The 22,495-nt window shown below is 46.2% G+C and overlaps 1 protein-coding gene across 2 annotated transcripts in view; it reads right to left on the bottom strand.

Moving 5' to 3' along the window:
• The window catches only part of MYO15B (myosin XVB), an 810,836-nt gene that overhangs the window by 115,841 nt on the left and 672,500 nt on the right, over window positions 1-22,495 (bottom strand). The gene's annotated exons all lie outside the window — the stretch shown is intronic.

Genomic DNA, 22,495 nt, shown 5'->3' with positions numbered 1-22,495 from the left:
GAAAATTTAGAGATGAGTGGCAAGTGACCAGCAACATCATGTTGGTGTAACTCTAATCTACTGCTGCATGTCGGTGAGATACAGAATATGACCTAAGTCTCATAACATATTATGTGAGTTACAATCCATGGAATAGTGTGATGGAACCACTCACAGCCTTTCACTTGAATGGGTTAAAGAAATAAAACTGTGATGTCGCCACAGAGAATTCATGAGTGGTGCATGTGGAAAGCATGGCAGAATGTGATACAGCCTCAAAAAGCTTATGATATAAGTATCATAAGAGAAGAGAGCTGATAGGACGATGGTCACAGAAACACATTTACAAACCTTTACATGTGTATTTCCACCCCGATTAATGAACGGTAGAATTGTTGCTTGCTGCTCAGACCAACCTGGACACTTTCAAACAGTTTGAAGAAAAACTATTTTAATTAATTCCAATCTAATCTTGTAAGATATTTGGAGTTCCCTGGTCCTGCCATAAAGCAAGGGGAAGATTGTTGGTGAAAGAGGGATTCTCAGAGAGCTCTGCACCAAAAAGACTCTCTTCAGACCTCATTGTGTAGCATTTGTAATTTACTAATGTTGGTCATATATAACCATGATAGTGTATTACTGATATGGAAAAAGATTTAGTTCTCTAGCATGGCTTCCTTCCGAGATTCATATCATGTGTAAAAGAATGCCAGGCATCGAGAAGTCACTAAAAGTAAAACCAGAGGACTGAATAACACACTCTAAACAGAATTCTGAGAGAGTCCTATTCTGCCTGAAAGTGAAATCAAGCCTGTACCCCCAAGCTAAAGTTCCTGGCAAAAGCATGAAAAAATATCCATGAGTGGCTGTGTAAATTCCCTCTTTCTGGAATTGTGTCAAGCAGGACTATTGTTGTTGATTGAGCCCTAGTCAGATAACCCACAGCATTTGCTTCAAGAGCATAGCTTACGCTCTGCAAAGAGAATCACATAAAACAAAGTATCCTTCATGTGATCCTGACTCAATGCTGCCTAGCCCAACACTGTCAGACCACAGACTACTACCAGCTGTTCAAATAGTACAGCAAGGCTCTTTACTCGTCAATTTACTCTGCTAATGATTTTGAATCTGGTTCATGTACAAATCTAAAATCACTTCAGAAGCAAACTTGTGTTAGCCCTTAAGTATGTCTGATTTCACAACAAACCATAAGTGGTTTCTTAGAAAAAGCTTCATTTTGTTCACTCTTGCTGATGAAGATGGTTACCTCGAAAAAGATGAACTTTAGTTTGAATCTATATTAAGTGTTAAAAGGAAACCCCTCCAGTATAAAAAATAACTAAATCAAGGTCCCTGGCTTGTTGCCCTCATGTGCTCTTCTGCCAAGTGATCTTCGGCATTGATTTAAATCTGGGGGGAGGGGGCTCAGATAGGCTGGAGATCTCTCCCACCACATGCGACTATGCAGCGGTGGACACTGCACAACATTTTAAAATGTAATGTATTTTTATGACATCCATAAATGCTGCTGCCATCGCCGTTTCCAATACAGGTGCTACACTGTCCTGCACCATAAAGGGGCCAAAATGGGTAGCTAATTGTGGGTTTAAATTAATGTGTTTCTGGCTTGTAAAAATATCTCCATATACTGTTCACACAGCTAAAGAAAACCATGCAGCATAATTACACATTTTTTAGGATATATAATGTCCACGCTGATTTCTTTCCACACTGCATTTGATTGGCAAAACATCTGTTGTGCCTGAAAACACAATCTAGTTACTAGGCTAAGGGGTCATTTAGAGTTTGGTGGATGTGGGACAACCACTAAAAAGTGGCAGATGTCATCTGCTAAAGATCCAACAAGAGTATGCAGTTCCTTTTAAAGACAGTGGAATAAGTGTATAAAGGTTCCGTTTATTACAGTGGGAATATGTGCCTATAGTAGCAAGTGCCCTCACACACCTGGATGGGTGTTATGCTTCATCACTGGGCAAGCTCCTCGTTGGGCTGGCGCTGCAATGCCCGATGGGCACGCTCAATGAGGCACTTTGCCTGAGATCTATTTATAGAACCTCCGTTTGATGAACTGAGGGTGTGTGGGCCAATAGTGCAGATTAGTAAAGATTATATGAAAAGGAAAAGTGTATTAAAATAGACTAAGTGATCCTCAGAGACAAGACATTTTAAGGAATGAGTTCGCTTGTCTAGTTAAAATGGGGATTATTATCGAAGGATATAATGGTCCTAGATAGCCTAGTGATTGTTAATGGGTCAACATGTTTCTCAACTATTGTCGTCAAAAATGATCATGTGGCAATTCTTCAGGACCTAAAACTACCCTACTCTAGACAGTGGCTGGAATTCCTGGGTGTGTATTCTCAAGAAGAGATTACCAATCAATCAACCAAATTGTGGTAAATCTAGTACCTCAAAGTAGGTAAAAACCGTCCTTAAACTTAAAAGACAGCCATATCAATACAGACTGTAAATCACAAGTAATCATTATTTTTGTGAGGCATGCGATGAAATGTCAAAACATACCCCCAAACGACATGCGTGCAGCAAGCACTGTGAAACATATGACACCACCCACACACACAAAAACATGACGATTGTGAAGTCACAACATGAAGATCACTTACACTGTGGAGATATATGTAAAAGGGTTAAAATAGTATCAAGGACTCACCCAATTAAGGCATCGGTAATGCCCCCGCTTGTATGCGGGCCCTAATCACCTAATCGCTCCTGGTCCCCTCCCTCTTTTGATACAAGCCCATCTGCTAAACAGAGGGTATCCCGGCTCTAATTAGTCATAGAAAGCACCAGATTTCTGACACCACATATCTGCTGACCAACAGGACAGTGGCCATTGGGCTGTTGATCAATGTACCTCAGACTATCTACCCTATTTACAGAAGACCTTCAGATGTACATTTTTCCATGTTGAGACTGCCAGGAATAGCCTGACTGTCTTGAACAGGAAAGCAAATAAATTACCCCACACTCTGGGAGAAAACTCCCACCTTGTCAGGGCTATTCATTTTTTTTATATCATTTTCAATAAAAAAAACTATTTTTTTCTTCGGAAGTTTGTTTTTGAAAAACAAAAAATTCTTCAGAGCACGTACATTAACCCCTTAGCTGCGGCGGCTATTCCGCTGCAGTGCTAAGGGGGAGGGGGTGCCGTCACGAGCCTCGGGTGGGCTGTGCTTGTGACGGAACGGTTCCGTCACGGCCCTGCCCGCCCAATAGAACCCTCAGGGCAGGCGTGAATTTGTGCCGCGCAGGCGTGGCGAGTGGGCCGTGACGGAACCGTTCCGTCACCAGCACAACCCACCCGAGGCTTGTGATGGAACGGTTCCGTCACAAGCACGCAAGGGGTTAAACATAAGACACACTAGATTAAGCTTCAGTTCCTTCAGTGGAGTTGCTGTGGAGGCTTCGTTGAAGGTACAGAGAACCCACTTGCCTGACAGAGCTCTCCAAGTATGACAGGCAGTCATCTAGCAGGGGAGCAGCAGACTTCCCTTTGCTGCCTTAGTGGGACACCCACTCAATTATACATAGCCTCTACATTTGATGAAGGTTTTAAGATCAGAAACACGGTTTATGTTAAGGGTTTCAAGACTAAGGGCTACATGTACTATCTGGTTGCAAAAAGCTGGCTGCAATTGTGACTAATTTTGGTGACACAAAATGTATTTCACTAACCTACGTATGTCCAAATAGGACGGTACACAAAATAAACAATATTGAGTCACAGACCATCTCCCTAATGCAACTCACTAGGGTTGGTCACAATCAGATATTCTGGACTGCAAAGGTCAGCAGAGCACCATACCCGTCATTGATTTAAAAAAAACCTTCTGTAAAAACAGCAGCCTAATTTCCTTAAAAGAAACTATTATGCATTTAAAAAAATAACTTTATTCTTTTTTTAAAAAGCTTCAATGGTAGTTGGGAGTAATCCCCTACACCACTGTCTTCGCCCCATCAAACTTGTACCCCAGTGTGCAAAGTGAAAGGGTTCAAAAGTGGGACCCCTTCCCTTCTGCTAATAAGTTACCATCCCAACTTGGGTGTCAGCTACTTACAAGTTTACAACCTGAATTTCAGTCAAACTATTGATACATAGGGTACAGAATTTCTATTTAGAAGATATGCCAACAAAACGGCCCTTCAAAATAGCAATTAGTAAACCAATTCTAAACCCATTTTAGTTCTATATTCTCTATATATTTTAGTTCTATTATTAAGTTCTAAAATGGATTTAGTTAATAGGGAAAACGTTTTAGCAGTGCAAACTCACAAATGTAGCAGGTCACCACTAAGTTTCATACATCTGACCCTAATTGCTGTTTCAAAGCTCTGACTAAACACAGACTTCCCTGTGTTGCTTTTCAATTAAGCATTTCTTCAAGTAAAGACTGCTTTTCTTTTTTGTTAAATAGTGCATTTTTGCAGCTTAAGGCTGTACTCCTGTCCCCCATATGACTCTATGGTGCTGGATTCTTAAACATGCAACATTTAAGTGAGGTTGAACCCAAGCCAAGTGAAATTCAGTTTTACTTGCCAGATTTGCTTTCCATTTGCAAGACAAATCCGCAAGCATATATATTTTTTATTTGTAACCATTCCGTCACAGCTATCTGACGTAGTCTGTGGGAGTGTGGTATCATTGCTCAATGTATTTTATAGTCGGTCGAATTAAAGTTATCAAAACCTGTAGTGTTGTATTTTAATAATGATTTAACATGGCTGCAAACCTCGCTCTGCACAGACAACACTCATCTCAGAGTACCAATTTTCTAGCAAATGTATGCAGTTATTGAAACCCTGGCCAGCCCTAATCTAAGGAAGAAGAATTCTCTGATAAAGAAAAAAACCTATCTGAACAATTATTTTTGGAGCTAAAGACTAGTCTCAGAGGGTGTGGTTATGCTGTATGTAAAGTGGCTGCAACCAGCTTCCCTATTACTCCAAGAAACACACCAGCTGGGTACGAACTGCTCCTACAGATACGGCTACATAGGGTGTACCATTTGGGCTTCAGCCGGGGCTCCCAGCGGGTGGCTATATCACTGTAGAAAACGTTTTCTATGGTGGTGCAACAGGTCTCTCTAGATCCCCTTGCCTGCTTACGGCACTGTAGATGGCAACATGTGAACACTTCAAGGCATATAAGCCTCCACCGCGAGCTATACTGGGTCTGGCCCTGGAGGAGGCCCCTCAGCTCCTATCGACCATCCTCCCGGGGTTCACTCTTGAGGGTGTGGGGTAATTTTAATCCCATTATGCACCCCAGACTGGACACAGATTCAAGATCCGAGGCCGGCAGGTCACAGTGCCTGTCAGACTGGGCGAGGGCTCTCGGCCGTACTGATTTATGGCAACATCATCATCATCTCAATGCCTGACATTACACTTTCTATTCCGTACCTCTTCCCGCCTCAACTAAACCTTTGCCCCAGCCATAGACTCTGGGGAAATTTCCCGGATTCAAATACTTCCTAGGGGACTCTCAGACCACTCTCTCATAGTGGTGACGACCGGGAAACCGGCTGGTGGTGAGCGAGGTCTGCTCAAAGTGAATGCTTGGTGGCTCTTAGGCCACTCATTCAACGACTATCTCCATGACACCCTTATTGAATACTTTGATTGCAACAACGGTACAGTTTCTTCCCGAACCACATTATGGGAAGCCTGCAAGGCTACTGTCCGGGTAGAGGCCTTGGCGCATTAGAAGTTGGGCCAAAGGGGCTGCAGAATCGTCCCAGAGATTCATAAGCCTGGGGGGAGGGCGGGAGTGCTCCCAGCGGTGAAAATATTGCTGCAGTATTCAGCTCTAATTTTCGTGGCCTAAATGCTCACTGTGGGCCCCACCCGCCTAGAAGGGTCACCACATTATGGTGGACATCCAAATGAGAACCCTCTCTGGGGAGGAGGCGGCTGACCTAGACCTTCAAATCAAGGTGAAGGAGGTTCAGTAGCCAATTGCCTAGATGTCGTCAGGCAAGACATTGGGCCCTTATGGCTTCCCCTAGAATTATCTAAGAAGTACTTCTCCATGCTCGCCCCACATTTATTGCCCCTATTCAACGATGCTCTGGCAAGTCATAGACTCCCTCCAGACTCCCTCCAGATCTCAGGGGGGGCCACCATAACGGTCATCTCCCAGCCCAGAAACCCCCCTGAGGAGTGTGTCTCTTATCACCCTGTATCACTAAAAAAACGTTGAAGTGAAAATACTTACCAAAATGTTAGCAACAAGACTAGCGACTGTGATCTGCTCGCTGGTCCACCTGGACCAGAAACTGGCAGGAGCACTAGGCATTGACTTCGCCTCCTTCACTTGGCACTGGTGCAGAGAGAGAAACTGCATGAGGCCAGTGAATTGTTGTTAATCGATGTGGAGCACGCATAGTCCAGTGGCCTGTTTTTCTAGCGATCCTTCGTTAAATGCAACTGGGCCCCAGGTTCATCGGCTGGATAGAAACCAATTGTAAAGACTTATGAGAGCAGCTCATGGTCAACAGAATCCTCTCACCTCCCCACCATTGCTGTTCACGCTTGTAGTCGAGCCACTAGCGGTGTAAATCAAGGTAGATGCTAGTGAGCAGGGAATCCGGTGCTTAAATGGGCTGGAAGACAGGGTCTCTCTCTACTGTTAAATGCTTTTATATGTTCATCGCGCTGAGGCCACTGTTCCCAACCTGATGTAAATCCTTCAGCTCTACAGTGATGCACTGGGGTTCTGGGTGAATTGGGAGAAGTCAGTGTTGGTGTCGGTGAAGGGGGAGGTACAAGGGGGAAGAACAGATACTCAACTCCAGTTGGCAGGAGACAGTGTCCGCTACCTGGGTATGACTGTGGCTTTACCCAAAAGAGATATTGGGTACTAAATGTGGTACCTTTACTTAGTAAGATGAAGCACAACTTTGTGACATGGGAACCACTGCTACTGACCATGGTGTAACGTGGAGTGCTTTTAAAAATGATTACCCTCCCATAATTCATTTACGCCCTTCAGCATTATACATATATTCTCCTCCCATCCTTTTTCTCAAAACTCCAGGCCCAAATTGGGGCTTTCTTATGGGCCAACAAAACTTTGCAAGTGTCATTTGCTAAGTGTTGAACGTCCCTGTATGTGGTGGGGGTGGGGTGAAGGGATATAATGATATACTACTGGGCATCCCATCTGGTGCCAGTGGATGACTAGCCCAATGGGGACAGGGACGACCAGGCAAACCCTTGGACCCCTATGCAATACTTACTTTATGGCAAGTCACCATCCAACGCACTTTCTGGGAAGTTTACAACAGCTGCCCAAAACAGCCGGACAAGTCGGTATTACCAAATGTGATTTAATAGTACTCTTTATGTTGGTGGATATGTGGGGGAGGGGGGACAGGGTCATCAAGTCCTTCCAAGATCAAGTGACTCTTCCACAGATCACAAAAGGATTAGTTACTTACCTGTAATCCTAGTTCTCTTCCATGGGAATACTCATTAAAGTCATAAGCACTGAATAATCTCCGCCCATGAGCGGGAACATATAATAATATAATAATATAATTATATATATATATATATATATATATATATATATATATATATATATATATATATATATGTGTAAATACATATAATAGTAGTACATAGTACTAAACAAATTATACACATATATATGTATAACCAATAAAAATGCAGCCCAACATAACCCATAGGCTAATAAAGCCATAATTACATATTTTCTGCAGTATGAAAATAAATCATATAAATAATGCAATAAAAAGGCATGAGCCTCAAAAGCATTCCATAATCAGCAGAAAACCTTTATTTTCATCAAAGAATTTGTAATAAAAGGCAATTAGCCTAAGAAGGCTGCATACAGAAAAACTATCCCTGTATAGAAAATCAGACTGACACCTCGCCTTTAAGGCATAAGAGAATCTGAACACTTTGCCTTTAAGGCCTCCAGGGGAACTCTGTTCCCATCATGCACCACAGGTGACAGTTAGGTCAGTTCTTTTATACGGTACAGTAAACTTAGCAGGAATCTGCATCTAGAAACACAATAGTACCATCATAAAGCTACTGCTCGCCCGGGGAAGCGGGAGGGTGCTTATGACTTTAATGAGTATACCCCTGGAAGAGAACTAGGATTACAGGCAAGTAACTAATCCTTCTCTTCCAGGGGATACTCATTAATAGTCATAAGCACTGAATAGAGTAGCAAGCTCATACCCACAAAACGCGGGCAAACAGAAAAAATAACAACAACAACAACTGAAAACACACAGTTCTCAGGTAGCATTAGCAAATACATTTCTAAGAGATGCTTGCCCAACCTGAGCATCTGCCCGTGTGCCTGAGTCAAGGCAATAATGGCGAATAAAAGTATGCACTGAACGCCAAGTAGCTGCCTTACAAATTTCTGCCATAGAAACATTTCTGAGGAGAGCTATGGTAGAAGCTTTCCCTCTTGTAGAATGTGCTTTTGGTCTTCCTGACAAAGACCTATTTGACAACTGATAAGTTAGAAGAATACAAGAAACAATCCATCTAGCAATGGACCTCTTAGATGCTGCAGAGCCTGTATTAACAGGACCATAGTTAATGAACAAATGGTCTGAATGTCTCAAAGCCTTTGTTCTATCTAAATAAAACTTAAGGACTCTCTTCAGATCTAAGGAATGAAGAGCCCTTTCAGCAGGACTAGTAGGATCTGGAAAAAAGGTAGGCAAGGTTATGGCTTGATTAATATGAAAATCTGACACTACCTTGGGCAGAAAAGCAGGATGCGTCCTGAGTACCACTCTATTAGAATGGAACACAGTAAACGGTTCTTTGCAACACAGAGCTTGAATCTCGCTCACTCTACGAGCAGAAGTAATAGCCACCAGGAATGCTACTTTCCAAGTTAAGTGTTGCAAGGATGACTTATGTATCGGCTCAAAAGGAGCACCCATTAAGTTAGTTAACACCACATTAAGCTCCCACGGTGGAGAAGGAGACCTGACTGGCGGATACACCTTTGTCAAACCTTCCAGAAAATCCTTTACTACAGTCATCCTAAAAAAGTAGACCTGAGTAGGTGATTTTCTGTAGGCTGTGATCGCAGCAAGATGGACTTTAATAGAATTAAATTGAAGACCAGATCTTGCTAAATGTAAGAGGTAGGGCAAAATCACCTGTTCCCAACCATCGATAGGATCAAACCCATTACTCTCACACCACAGGTAAAATCGTTTCCACTTAAATCCATAGGATTTCCTTGTAGAAGGCCGTTTCGCCTCCTTAAGGATGTGCATACAGTCAGGATTCAACTGCAAGTGTCCATACTGGATGACTTCAGGAGCCATGCTGCCAGGCGCAGGGAGGACAGATTGGGGTGGAACACTCTCCCCTTCTGTTTGGACAGAAGATCCGGGCGACACGGCAATCTCCTGTGTGGTACGTCCGACAACTGAAGGAGATCTGGAAACCACCATTGGCGTGGCCACTCTGGGGCAATCAAAATCATCCTGGAGTTGGTTCTGTACATCCTGTTGATTACTGTTGGTATCAACGGGGTCGGTGGAAAAGCGTACAGTAAGTTCTGACACCAGTCTATCAAAAGGGCATTCCCCTGAGACCCGCTCTGGGGAAACCTGGACGCGAAGACGGGGCATTTTGCGTTTCCCACGTCTGCGAACAGATCGATATCTGGTGTTCCCCATGCCTGAAAAATACTGTTTGTGACTTCCTCGTTGAGGACCCAATCGTGAGCCTCGACGAAATCCCTGCTTACAAAATCCAGTTGAGAACTCCCGCCAGATGTACAGCTGTTATCGACAAGTCTCTTGCCAGTAACCATTTCCAGATGGTCTGGGCTTCTATGGACAGAGTCCTGGACCGAGTACCCCCCTGCTTGTTTAAATAATACATTGTCGTTGTATTGTCTGTTTGAACCAGTTGGGACCGAGACTGGAATGAGGGAAACAGGAACTTGAGGGCTAGATGAACAGCCCGCAGCTCCAGCAGGTTGATGGATAGCCCTTCTCTGAGTCAGACCATAGCCCTTGTACTTGCAGAGGGCCCATATGAGCACCCCAACCCTGGAGTGAAGCGTCCGTGATCAGAGTCTGCACCGGAGGGTCTTGATGAAACGGAACACCTCTCATCAAGTGTGATCTCTTCATCCACCACCTGATGGAATCCTTGGCGGACTGATGAAGAAGAACTCGATCCTCCCAACATCCCGTCCTCTGACTCCACTGATCTTCTAGACACTGTTGTAGAGGACGCATGTGCAACCTTGCGTTTGGAACTATGAAGATGCATGATGCCATGGATCCCAGAAGTGAAGATACTTGACGAACTGTTGGATAAGTGGATTGACGAAGCAGTTGACACTTCGACCTGATTGATAACCACCTCTCCTCCGAAGGACACACGTTGTCTCTTTCTGTGTCCAGAAGAGCTCCCAGGTAATGGATCCGCTGAGTAGGATTCATAATTGATTTTTTGAAGTTGACCTAGAGACCCAACCTGTGCATGAGATGAAGACATATGGACAGATGATCTTCCAACAGAGACGGGGACAAACTCTTTAGGAGCCAGTCGTCCAAGTAAGGATAAATGAAAATTCTCTGCATTCGATGGAAGGCAGCAACCACCGCCATACACTTGGAAAACGTTCGGGGAGCTGACTTCAGCCCGAATGGAAGTACTGCATACTGGTAGTGATGAACAGACACTTGAAACCTGAGAAATCTGCGAATGCCTTTTGGAGATTGGAGCATGAATATATGCATCCTTCAGGTCGATGGAACACATCCAGTCCCCTTGATGTAACCGAGGGAATATTTGATGGAGCGCTAACATTCGAAACTTTTCTTTTCGAATGAACCTGTTCAACAGTCTCAGATCCAGTATGGGCCTGAATTCTGCCTTGGGACCTTTATTTTTCACCAGGAAAAACTGGGAGTACAGACCTTGGATTCGCTGTGGACGAGGGACTTTCTCTATTGCTTTCTTGCACAGAAGGATGTTTGCTTCTTTTTGCAACAGCTTTAGATTGTGATGAAAAAGTACCTTCGGATTGATAATGGGAGGAGGTTTCTTGAATTTTAGGAGGTAGCCATTTTGGATAATGCCGATAACCCACCTGTCCTTTGTTAATCTTCTCCACTCGTCCAAGTATAAAGCAATGCTTCCTCCTACCGGAGTGGACAACAGCTGCGGAGGAAGTCTCTTTTCATTGCTTCTGAGGCTGTTTTGCAGCAGAGGACTGTTGTCTATTTCCTCCTCTGCCTTTCCCAGGTCTGCGCTGTTGAAATTGAGACCTCTGTTGGTTCTGGCCTTGATTTTGCGACGACCAGTTCGACGATTGCCCACGTTGCTGGAACGACCTTTTGTCATAAGGACGAAAATTACGCCGGCGGAAGTCTTTCTTCTTCTCCAGGCCCACTGCCTTCAGAGTGTCCAGCTCCGACTTCATCTTGGTCATCTCATCATCAGCATGAGATCCAAATAATGTCGATCTTTTGAAAGGTAGGTTAACTATCTTTCTTTGGGCATCCGGCTTTAGACCCGTGAGACGCAGCCAAGCCGATCTTCTGGAGCATATGCCGTGGGCATAACCGTGAGCTGCCAGATCAGCCGAATCCGCAGCCGCACTTATACTTTGGTTTGCCACCAAACTACCTTCTTCCACAATCTCCAGGAAATCTTTCTGATCTTCCTTTGGAAGTTTGTCTGCAAACCTCGCCATAGAATCCCATAAGAGGCGATCATAGCGACCCAGCAAAGCCGCAGCACTGGCCACTCTCATGACCGAACCAGCTGTGTTACACATCCTTCGGCCCAAGGAATCCATATTTTTACTGGCTTTCTCAGGTGGGGCAGACGAGACAGACGTAGCCGAATGGGCCTTCCTGGCTGCAGCCACTATGAGAGAATATGGTGGCGGATCTGTGCGCAGGAACATGGGGTCTTGATCAGGTGCCTTATACTTTTTCGCAATCCTTGAAGGACCTGATCCTACAGTCGCTGGCGTCAAGAAGTCTTCATTGCCGGTTCCAACAAACCAGGCACCAGTGGAAGAAGAGGCCTAGCAGAGGACATTTGATGTAGAGTCTCAAAAATGACAGAAGGTTTCACCTGAGGCACTGTCATAGTAATATTGAATTTACTCACCCCATGACACAAAACCTCATTAAAGGTTCCCAAATCATCTACAGGCGAAACCCTGGAGGGTGGTGTTGATGAAATCGTGGGCGAATAGTCTCTGTAAGAAGACCTTGTTGAAGAGGAAGAAGCAGGAGATCTATGTCTTCTCTCAGGAGTAGTAGACCGATGCCTACTGCATTCCCTAGAGCGTGAACGCCTTCGCACTGGAGATCTGGATCTCCTTGGCGAACCACCAGCCGATGGTCTCGAAGCCCCCATAGTCAGTGGTCTTTGATTAGGTTTTGGCTGCATCTTCCAATGACGGAGGCTTTCTAGCCATCTTGGAGACATACCTGCAGGTGGTGTTTTACGCACCGGAGAGCCCTCCGGGGAAATCTGCACAATCTGCATTCCCAACAAAGAAGAAGAAGCAGATGAGGAAGCACTCCCAACTGAATGTGGAGACCCAGATGCTGGAGCCTGCACCTCTCTGGGGACCACCTGTCTTTCTCCTGACGCTGACTTCCTTGACATCGAGTCAGAATGAGCCACCACTGAAGAATCTTGGTGTGGAGAGGCTCCGACCACTGGAGATCTGTTCACCGATGTCCTTGACTGCAGGTCGTGTGAAGCAGACCTTGAAGGGTCATCCAACACTCTCGACGCTGATTCAGACCTCGACAAAGACCTATGAGAGGTCCGAGAGGCTGATCTAGAATGTTTCGACGTCGACCGTGAGACAAGCAGCGTAGACCTCGACGTCGACTTCCTCGACGTCGGACATTTTCTCGACGCCGACTGGCCCCTTTCTAGCCTCGAGCCCGAGGCATGCCTCGACGTCGAACCATGTCTCGACGGCGATCTGGATTGTCTTCTCTTTTCAGGTCTCGACGTCGTACCTTCATCTCTCGACGTCGATCTAAACTTTTCTCTCGACGTCGATCCAACTCTTCCTCTCGACGACGATCGCTCTCTCTCGACGTCGAACGCCTTGCTCTCGACGTCGTCCTCATAGCAATCGACACCAGATGTCTCGACGTCGATACACTTCCCGACGTCGACGGTGATCTTGAGTTCGACACCGCACTTACTTTTTTCGACGTCGACGCTTCCTGGTGTCGTTTTTTTCTTGCTTTTACCTTCAGGAGAAGCAGATCTTCGACGTTTTGAATGAGAAGGGGACCTTCCAGACGACAAAACACTCCTTGCCCCTTTCTCACGACGTCCTTCTCTCTCCATAAGCCCCAAAAGCCGAACCTTTTCTCTTTCTTTCAAAGTTCTGCTAGAAAGCTTGAGGCAATGGTAACATTTTTCCACATCATGTGTGGAAGGAAGACAAACCACACAAGCAGAGTGAGGATCTGTTTTGGACATCTTCTTCCCACAGGAAGGACACTTATAGAATAAAGGTGGCATAACTGACCAACATTTTTCTAAAAAAGTAGTCAGAAAAGGTAGAAAAACACCACCAAAAGCCAATACTGTAAAAAAAGACATGAAAAAAACAAATTCTGACTGAAAAAAAGTCAAATTCAGCCGAGCTCAAGTTCCAGGTTCCTCACAGAACAAGCCGGAAAAAAGAACTGACCTAACTGTCACCTGTGGTGCATATTGGGAACAGAGTTCCCCCGGAGGCCTTAAAGGCAAAGGGTTCAGATTCTCTGATGCCTTAAAGGCGAGGTGTCAGTCTGATTTTCTATACAGGGATAGTTTTTCTGTATGCAGCCTTCTTAGGCTAATTGCCTTTTATTACAAATTCTTTGATGAAAATAAAGGTTTTCTGCTGATTATGGAATGCTTTTGAGGCTCATGCCTTTTTATTGCATTATTTATATGATTTATTTTCATACTGCAGAAAATATGTAATTATGGCTTTATTAGCCTATGGGTTATGTTGTTTACAACAAGGGGTGGTGAGGGACAGAGTCTCTGAATTAAGCAGAATACTCTCACCCAGTCAAGAGATCAGGGCTAGATTCAACACCGTTTTTTAGCTCATTGCACCATCCCAGTTTCAGAACCTGGCTGTATGCAAATTAGTCTGTTCCTGTCCCAGTGCATGATGGGAACAGGGCAAACCAAACTACAAAAGCCAATTCTTACACTGGGAAGGAAACAAGCTTCCGGGGACCGGTTTCTGGCATTACAGCCGTCTTCGGCCCGGCTTGCTTGAATCCTGATGGTGCAATGAGCAAGGGACTCATGTCTGAGTATACCCTTCCACGCTTAGGGTGGACAAAATTATTTACAACAAGGGGTGGTGAGGGACAGAGTCTCTGAATTAAGCAGAATACTCTCACCCAGTCAAGAGATCAGGGCTAGATCCAACACCGTTTTTTAGCTCATTGCACCATCCCAGTTTCAGAACCTGGCTGTATGCAAATTAGTCTGTTCCTGTCCCAGTGCATGATGGGAACAGGGCAAACCAAACTACAAAAGCCAATTCTTACACTGGGAAGGAAACAAGCTTCCGGGGACCGGTTTCTGGCATTAAAGCCGTCTTCGGCCCGGCTTGCTTGAATCCTGATGGTGCAATGAGCAAGGGACTCATGTCTGAGTATACCCTTCCACGCTTAGGGTGGACAAAATTATTTACAACAAGGGGTGGTGAGGGACAGAGTCTCTGAATTAAGCAGAATACTCTCACCCAGTCAAGAGATCAGGGCTAGATCCAACACCGTTTTTTAGCTCATTGCACCATCCCAGTTTCAGAACCTGGCTGTATGCAAATTAGTCTGTTCCTGTCCCAGTGCATGATGGGAACAGGGCAAACCAAACTACAAAAGCCAATTCTTACACTGGGAAGGAAACAAGCTTCCGGGGACCGGTTTCTGGCATTACAGCCGTCTTCGGCCCGGCTTGCTTGAATCCTGATGGTGCAATGAGCAATGAGCAAGGGACTCATGTCTGAGTATACCCTTCCACGCTTAAGGTGGACAAAATGGGTTATGTTGGGCTGCATTTTTATTGGTTATACATATATATGTGTATTAATGAGTATCCCCTGGAAGAGAAGTATCGTTACTTGCAGCTTCGGTACACCCTGGAAATATACCGATATAAACTTACATCCCTCCCAGAATATAATCCCTTGGAACTTTCCCTCATACACGGCATGCTTGGGAAAAGGGGTAGCTCCTGATTATATAAGTCAATCATTATTAACACCCGTGACCCCTTGCTCACACTCAAGGCACAATGGGAGGCAGATTTGGGAGCAATTGAAGATGAGGAGTGGGTTGAGGCAAAAATGGTGCCCCGTCAATTGGCGAGATCAAAGCACTTTTTCGGCTAACACATTTAAATGCTTGCATACATTTTACTATTCCCTGCACAGACCCTGGCAAATGGGATGAAAAAGCGAGCCCCACATGCACCAGGTGGCACTTCTCCCTTGAGACCTTCTTCCACAAAGTTTGGGAGTGTCCAGTGATTGTACGGTACTGGAAAACAATTAAGGATGTGATGCAAAATGCAGTAAAGAGACCGTTAGACTTGAGTCTGAAGATAGGGGGTAATGGACTTGCTGAGGGGTACCAGGCGTGCACACATCTGTGATGACCAAAGGATATTTGGAGGCCAATATGAACATAGCCTGCCATAGGCCAGAGGCTCATTTCACTCAATCTCAGTAAGGACCATCAGAATGAAGCATTTTGCAGCACTTGAGGAACTGGTCTACAAAGCCCAGAGGTACACAAGAAATACTTCTGAATATGGTCTCTCTGGACTCGGGCAGAGGCGGTTCTGGGACAGGCTGCAGGCTATTGATTCAGTGTTCTTGTTGCATAATGGGTGGTGGTCTCAGAGGGTCTCAAGGATAGATATTGTATTGCTGGGTTAGTGGAGACTCCACAAGTCACAGCACTTGCTGAATGTTTAAATTTGCATGTTCTTATATACAGATAATCAATAAAAAGTTAGTTTAAAAAAAGGTGTCTCCGATGTCCTCTATGTCAAGCATAGAAGAAGAATATAATTGGTGAAGGGCATTTTGTGAGTCCCTTAACACACTAGGGGCCGTATTACAGAAAGTGGCCCGGGGCGCAACAAGCGTTTGTGCCCACTTTGCACACCCGAGGGGCACTTTTGTATTACAGAAGGGGGTGCAGACACTTGTGCGGACCCTTCTGTAATACAGACAGTATTTACTTAAAGTGCCAGCGCTATCTGCAGGGGGCTTTCCCTCGTTTGCATGGGGGTGTGCCCCATCCAAATGAGGGAATCCTTTTGCCTCTGCTCCCCCGCCCTATTACAGACGCAGACAGAGAGGTATAGATGCCATCAGTAGCTGCACTTACAGAGTGCCCCCTAAAAGGTGGGACACTGTCAGTGCACCCCCTGACTGTAGCCCTCTGGTAGGGGGAAAGTGGGTCCCATGGACCCCCCAGACATTCCCTTGCAGGCGGTTTTCTGCCTGTACTGTGAAAACACTGAGGGGCTGTAAAGCAGCTGCTCCGTTTTTCACCTGAATGTGTTACCCTAGGGCAACGCGAGTTCGCAGCTGCCCTGAGGGCAGCACATTCATCTTAATAGGGCACATTTTCATTGTTTGCGCCAGGCACACCTTTGTAATCGTGCGCCTGGTGTAAACAAGGCAAAAATGTGCTTATTGTGTAATGTGGCCCTAGAAGTCCATATCTTGTTGCAATGTAAGACAGTCTGTAATATAAAGAGGCTTATTATACATTACACACTGAACAAAATAAAAAAAAAGTGGTTACAAAATGGTGCTGTGTCTCTTCAAAGAACATGTAAGAATTATACAGCAGCTGTTCTTAAGCTTTTGACTTCTTGGGATCCTCAGCGAATCACTAATGCAAGCTAAAGACCTCAGTCTAAAAAATGTCTAGTTAAACTTCAAAACAATACAGAAAAGTACAGAAAAAAGCATACAACAAACAAATCAACAAGTAAGTTACCTTCCATGACGCCTTATCTGGTAGAGACTCTATGTAGCCGCAGATTCTTTACCTTAGAATATTTCCCAGGCATCAGACTGGTTCCAGAAACTTTTCGAGCAGCACCTCTGTCCGTCATTAGGTGGCATCAATCTGCTCCATGTCAGATAAAGTTGCAGAAAGCGGATCGACCATTTTGGAAGCACACCATGGCACAAATTTGTCCTAACGGCAGACGTATACTGTCTCAGTTGAAGGACGCCTGACTTCCTGAATGACGTCACAGACTTCGGTGGGGAGGTCAAAAATGTCGAGAGATGCAGAGCCTCTTGACACAGCCCACCCTGCCCTGTTTATTGCAATACCTTATGCAATGGTGCTGTCCGTGAACATCTGAACCAGCCTTCCCTTGATAGAAGAAAGAAAGGTTTTCAATGCCAGGCAAATTGCTCTCAACTCCAACAGGTCGATGTGGAGCCAAGATTACGCAGGAAAGCACAGTTCTCTGATCTGTACCTCTTCCAGATTGCTGCTCCAACCCAAGAGTGATGGATTTGTCGCTATAGTCAGTTCTGGATGGAGGAAGGGAGAGGGGTCTGCTGCTGACCCAATCTCGGTTCTTTAGCCATCACCACAGATCTTTTGCAGCTCCCTCCGTTATCTTGACCATATTAGAGAGATTCCCTTGATGCTGTGACCACTGGGACGTGAAACAAGTAAAGGTACCTCTGAGACCATAAATTCAATGTATTTCTCAAGACATAGGATTAATTATTTTACCTACATCAATTTTCTATAAATGAAAATGCAATACTTTTGACAGCTTAACAACTTGGATATATAGACATCAACTCATCTCTCTGCTGTTGCAACAATAACCAGCACAGCAGGCAGGGAAAGATTGGAACCACTGACCTCTGCAGATGTGCTGCGATCACCGCCATCACTTTAGTGAACACCAAGGGTCGCTGGCGAGGCCAAAAGGGAGCACAATAAACTGAAAGTGCTTGTGGTCCACAATGTACCGCAGGTAATGCCTGTGAGTAGGGCATTATGGGGATGTGGAAGTAGACCTCCCACAAGTCCAGTGCTACTGTCCAGTCTCCAGGATCTTGGGCAGACAGAACCAGAGCCAATCTGAGTTTCTTCTTTTTCAGGAGGAAGTTGAGAATGTGCAGGTCTAAAAGACGGTGGAGACCGCCATCCTTCTTGGGCACCAGAAAGTAGTAGGGATTACAACCGCAACCTACTTCTGAGGCAGGCCCCATCTCAATGGCTCCTTTGGCCAAAAGAGTCTGTACTTCCTGGCGGAGCAGAGATGGGTGGTCCTCCATCAGTTCGTTTGTGGATGGTGACTAGAGTGGTGGGGTTTCTAAAAAGAGGATGGATTAACAAAGCTGAACAATATGAACTACCCACTTGTAAGATGTTACGGACTGTCAGTCTGGCAGGTGAATTCAGATATTCAACTAAAAGGGTTTTGAGGCTGCAGATGCCAGGGATGGCAAACAGGGTGGACGTCTGGCTGCCTGGCCCATGAAGGTTTGTTGGAGTTGCATCCGTGACTACGAAAGGGCTGGGGAGTCTGTGGGCTTTGTTGGCTGGGTGAGAATGGACGAGACTGATGGCCCCTACCATAGCTACGGATGGGGCAAAATGCAGAATGGGGTTGAAATGGGGCAATGGAGAGACCCAGGGATCAGCCAGTGGCCCAGCTGTCCTTAAACCACTCCAGCTTGGAATCTGCATTTTCGCAGAAGAGGTTGTTGCCATCAAAAGGCATGTTCATAAGAGATGCCTCAACATCACCCAAGAAGCCATTCGATCTCAGCCATGCATGGTGTCTGAGTGCCGCTGACAATGCAATTTCTCCGCCTAGAAAGTCAGTTGTATCCAGTGTGCAGCAAATGATGAACTTTGCTGCTTCTCTATCGTTGGCAATGGCCTGGGTAACTATAGCTTGGGCCTCCTCCTAGAACATGGGCAGCGCTCATACAATGGAATTACAAATTGTGTGGGTGCCTTAGCCCATGAGTCATGCGGTGTTCACTGAATGCAGAGCTAGGCTGGTGGAAGAAAACATCCTCTTTCCAAAGGGTAACCAGCCTCTTGGATTCCCTATCTGGCGGTATTGTAGGGAAAGCGCCAGGTTTAACTTTGGAGGTAGAGGCATGGATAATCAGACTTACTGCGACAGGGTGTGGGTTGAAGAAAGCTGCATCCCCAGAGTACAATAATGGTGCACAGGAGCCCCTGTACAGAGCAGGACATCCTTGAGGGACTCATTAAAGAGGAAGAGAGGTTCTGAGGGGGTGACTCCCGGCTGAAGCATGATAGTTAAGACATTCTTTTTGACTGCTACTGAGGATCTCAGCTGCCCACCTCACCACTAGGGCAAAGGAAGTCCCTTCTTTTGTAGCCACACCAGGAGGAGAGACTAAGCCAATGTCTGGTGAGGTGTCAGACCACTGGCATCTGCCAGTTCCTTGCACCTGTTATCGCTGGGGTCTTCTAAGCGGTTCTGGTAACAATAAATATCCTCAGATTAACCCAATCATACTCCTCAGAGGGCCTGTCGAAGAAAGAAGGCCTGTACTGACTTGGCCAGTGCCAGAGTGGGTATCAGGCGATACCAATCCGGCTTTGTATCGGAGTCGGGTATGATAATGGGGTCATCAACACTGTGGGTAATTGGCTGGCCTGGAAGGATCAAATGGGGGTGGGGTCGCACACTACTCACACACCGGCGGTGTCGCCCCTAAGGACTCTGGTCAATGTAGTAAAGTGTTCGCGATGCATCATCTTTCGATCTTCTGCTATCTTCGCTGTCTTCGCCATCCCTGGACACGTGTTTCGTGGTATCACCCCTCGTCAGCAGGGATAGGCCGTGTACTGGGGTTGCCGATGGCTGCCAATATCTGCCAGGTATAGTACCACTCAGGCGCGTAGGTGCGGGATCCCAGGCTCGTCAGCCCACTGCTCACGGGAGCTTTAAAGTTACAAATGGGGGTGGGGTCGCACACTACTCACACACCGGCGGTGTCGCCCCTAAGGGCTCTGGTCAATGTACTAAAGTGTTCGCGATGCATCATCTTTCGATCTTCTGCTATCTTCGCTGTCTTTGCCATCCCTGGACACGTGTGTGAGTAGTGTGCGACCCCACCCCCAATTGTAATGTTAAAGCTCCCTTGAGCAGTTGGCTGACGAGCCTGGGACCCCGCACCTGCGCGCCTGAGTGGTACTAAACCTGGCAATATATGGCAGCCACCGGCAACCCCAGAACACGGCCTAATCCCTGCTGATGAGGGGTAAATACCCCGAAACACGTGTCCAGGGATGGCGAAGATAGCAGAGAATCGAAAGAAGATGCATCGCCGAACACGAACTACACTTACCACAGTCCTTAGGGGCGATCCCGCTGGTGTGTGAGTAGTGTGCGACCCCACCCCCAATTGTAATGTTAAAGCTCCCTTGAGCAGTTGGCTGACGAGCCTGGGACCCCGCACCTGCGCGCCTGAGTGGTACTAAACCTGGCAATATATGGCAGCCACCGGCAACCCCAGAACACGGCCTAATCCCTGCTGATGAGGGGTAAATACCCCAAAACACGTGTCCAGGGATGGCGAAGATAGCAGAGAATCGAAAGAAGATGCATCGCCGAACACGAACTACACTTACCACAGTCCTTAGGGGCGATCCCGCTGGTGTGTGGGTACTGTGCGCCCCACCCCCAATTGTAATGTTAAAGCTCCCTTGAGCAGTTGGCTGACGAGCCTGGGACCCCGCACCTGCGCGCCTGAGTGGTACTAAACCTGGCAATATATGGCAGCCACCGGCAACCCCAGAACACGGCCTAATCCCTGATGATGAGGGGTAAATACCCCGAAACACGTGTCCAGGGATGGCGAAGATAGCAGAGAATCGAAAGAAGATGCATCGTGGAACACGAACTACACTTACCACAGTCCTTAGGGGCGATCCCGCTGGTGTGTGAGTAGTGTGCGACCCCACCCCCAATTGGCCTCGAAGGATGTTGATTGAACAGGCTCAGGGGAAGTGAAGGCCTCACGACCACAGCTACAATGGTTCTGAGGGCAGACCCACTGGTGGCAATCCAGAGGGGCTGTCTGCTGAACACATGAGGCTCAAAGGCACTTCAGAGGGGTGGGCCCGCCCAAAAATAAGCTTCATAGCCTCATAAAATGCTTGTAGTTGGGCAGAGGTCTCCCTGGCTCCGAGAAACTCAGGGAGCTGCAGACTGGACTCTGAGGTAAGCCCTGCGTGGGAGTGGGGCTTATTGTTCCAGCGCCTCGTTCGATTACTTGCACTAGCGTGCTTTTTGACTTCTTTGACTTTTTGTGGGATTTACCCAATAACTTTGAGCATGCTGATGAGCACCTGGAATGGCTCTGTGAATGTGCCTGGAACCTTTTTCGCGACCGGGACCTGGAACGTCATGGAGGTGAACGGTGTCAGGTGACAAGGGGCTTCAAGGAATGCTCCTGCACCGGCTTGGTGTTCATGGCGCAACAGTCCTCAAAGGCCTTGTAGTCGTGGTTCAGTTCCAGGCACCGAGACAAAACAGATGGGTATCTGTCACAGACATCTATTTGTGACAGGAACTACACGTCTTTATAAACCCCTCAATTGGGGGGGGGGGGAGTTTGGAGTCCCTGACAGACTGAAAGACAAAGCCTCAAAAAGAGTTGTCAAAACGTTGAAAAATGTTGTCCAAAATGTGAATAGAGGTAGCTTTCTCTGGATTTTCTGGATTTGCACTGATGGTGCAGACAGAAAAGAACTGATGTCAGCCCACTGGAGTGGTGCCTGTATAGGCACCACACACGTCACTTCAGGCGCATACGATGCAGAGCCGATTGACACCACCTACCAGCGCACTGAGGTACTGCTCATAGGGTTTCCGGATCCAGTCGGACGCCTGGTGAAGGTGTCTCCAACCAGTCGATCGTGAGCCACCAGTAGCTCCCTGACACCTTCAGAGTAGCTTGCGGCCTTGAGTTAATTTCTAAATAAGCGCAGAGTCACATTTCCTTTCCTCAAGTTAAGGGAAATGCTGTGTTTATTTTACATATTATCATCAGGCTGCAGATAGCAGGTCCTTGTAATGAGCAGTGCTCAGTCAGATTTATGACCCAGACAGGGACACAGAGGTGAAGAACTGAAGCACTGAGGTATTTAACTCTTCAATAAAAGTCCTTGTCGTGTCAGTATTGGAGCTGAGAACAAATTATGTTTCTGAATGCTTTTAAATGGGAGAAAATTAAAATGGAATGTTAACTCTTCATTTTAATTTCCTCCTATTTCAAAGTGCCGCATTTACAAACAGCAGGCCTCTCGCTTCTAATGGCCAGTATGTCCCGTGCCACATATGCCTATGACACAGGCTCTCAGTCACTCATACACATATACCTATTCATATGCACACATGT

The sequence above is a fragment of the Lissotriton helveticus genome, chromosome 7 (assembly GCF_964261635.1).
Source record: "Lissotriton helveticus chromosome 7, aLisHel1.1, whole genome shotgun sequence".
NCBI lineage: Eukaryota > Metazoa > Chordata > Amphibia > Caudata > Salamandridae > Lissotriton > Lissotriton helveticus.
Note: the sequence above shows the minus strand (reverse complement) of the source record. Positions and strands in the feature narration are given on the sequence as shown.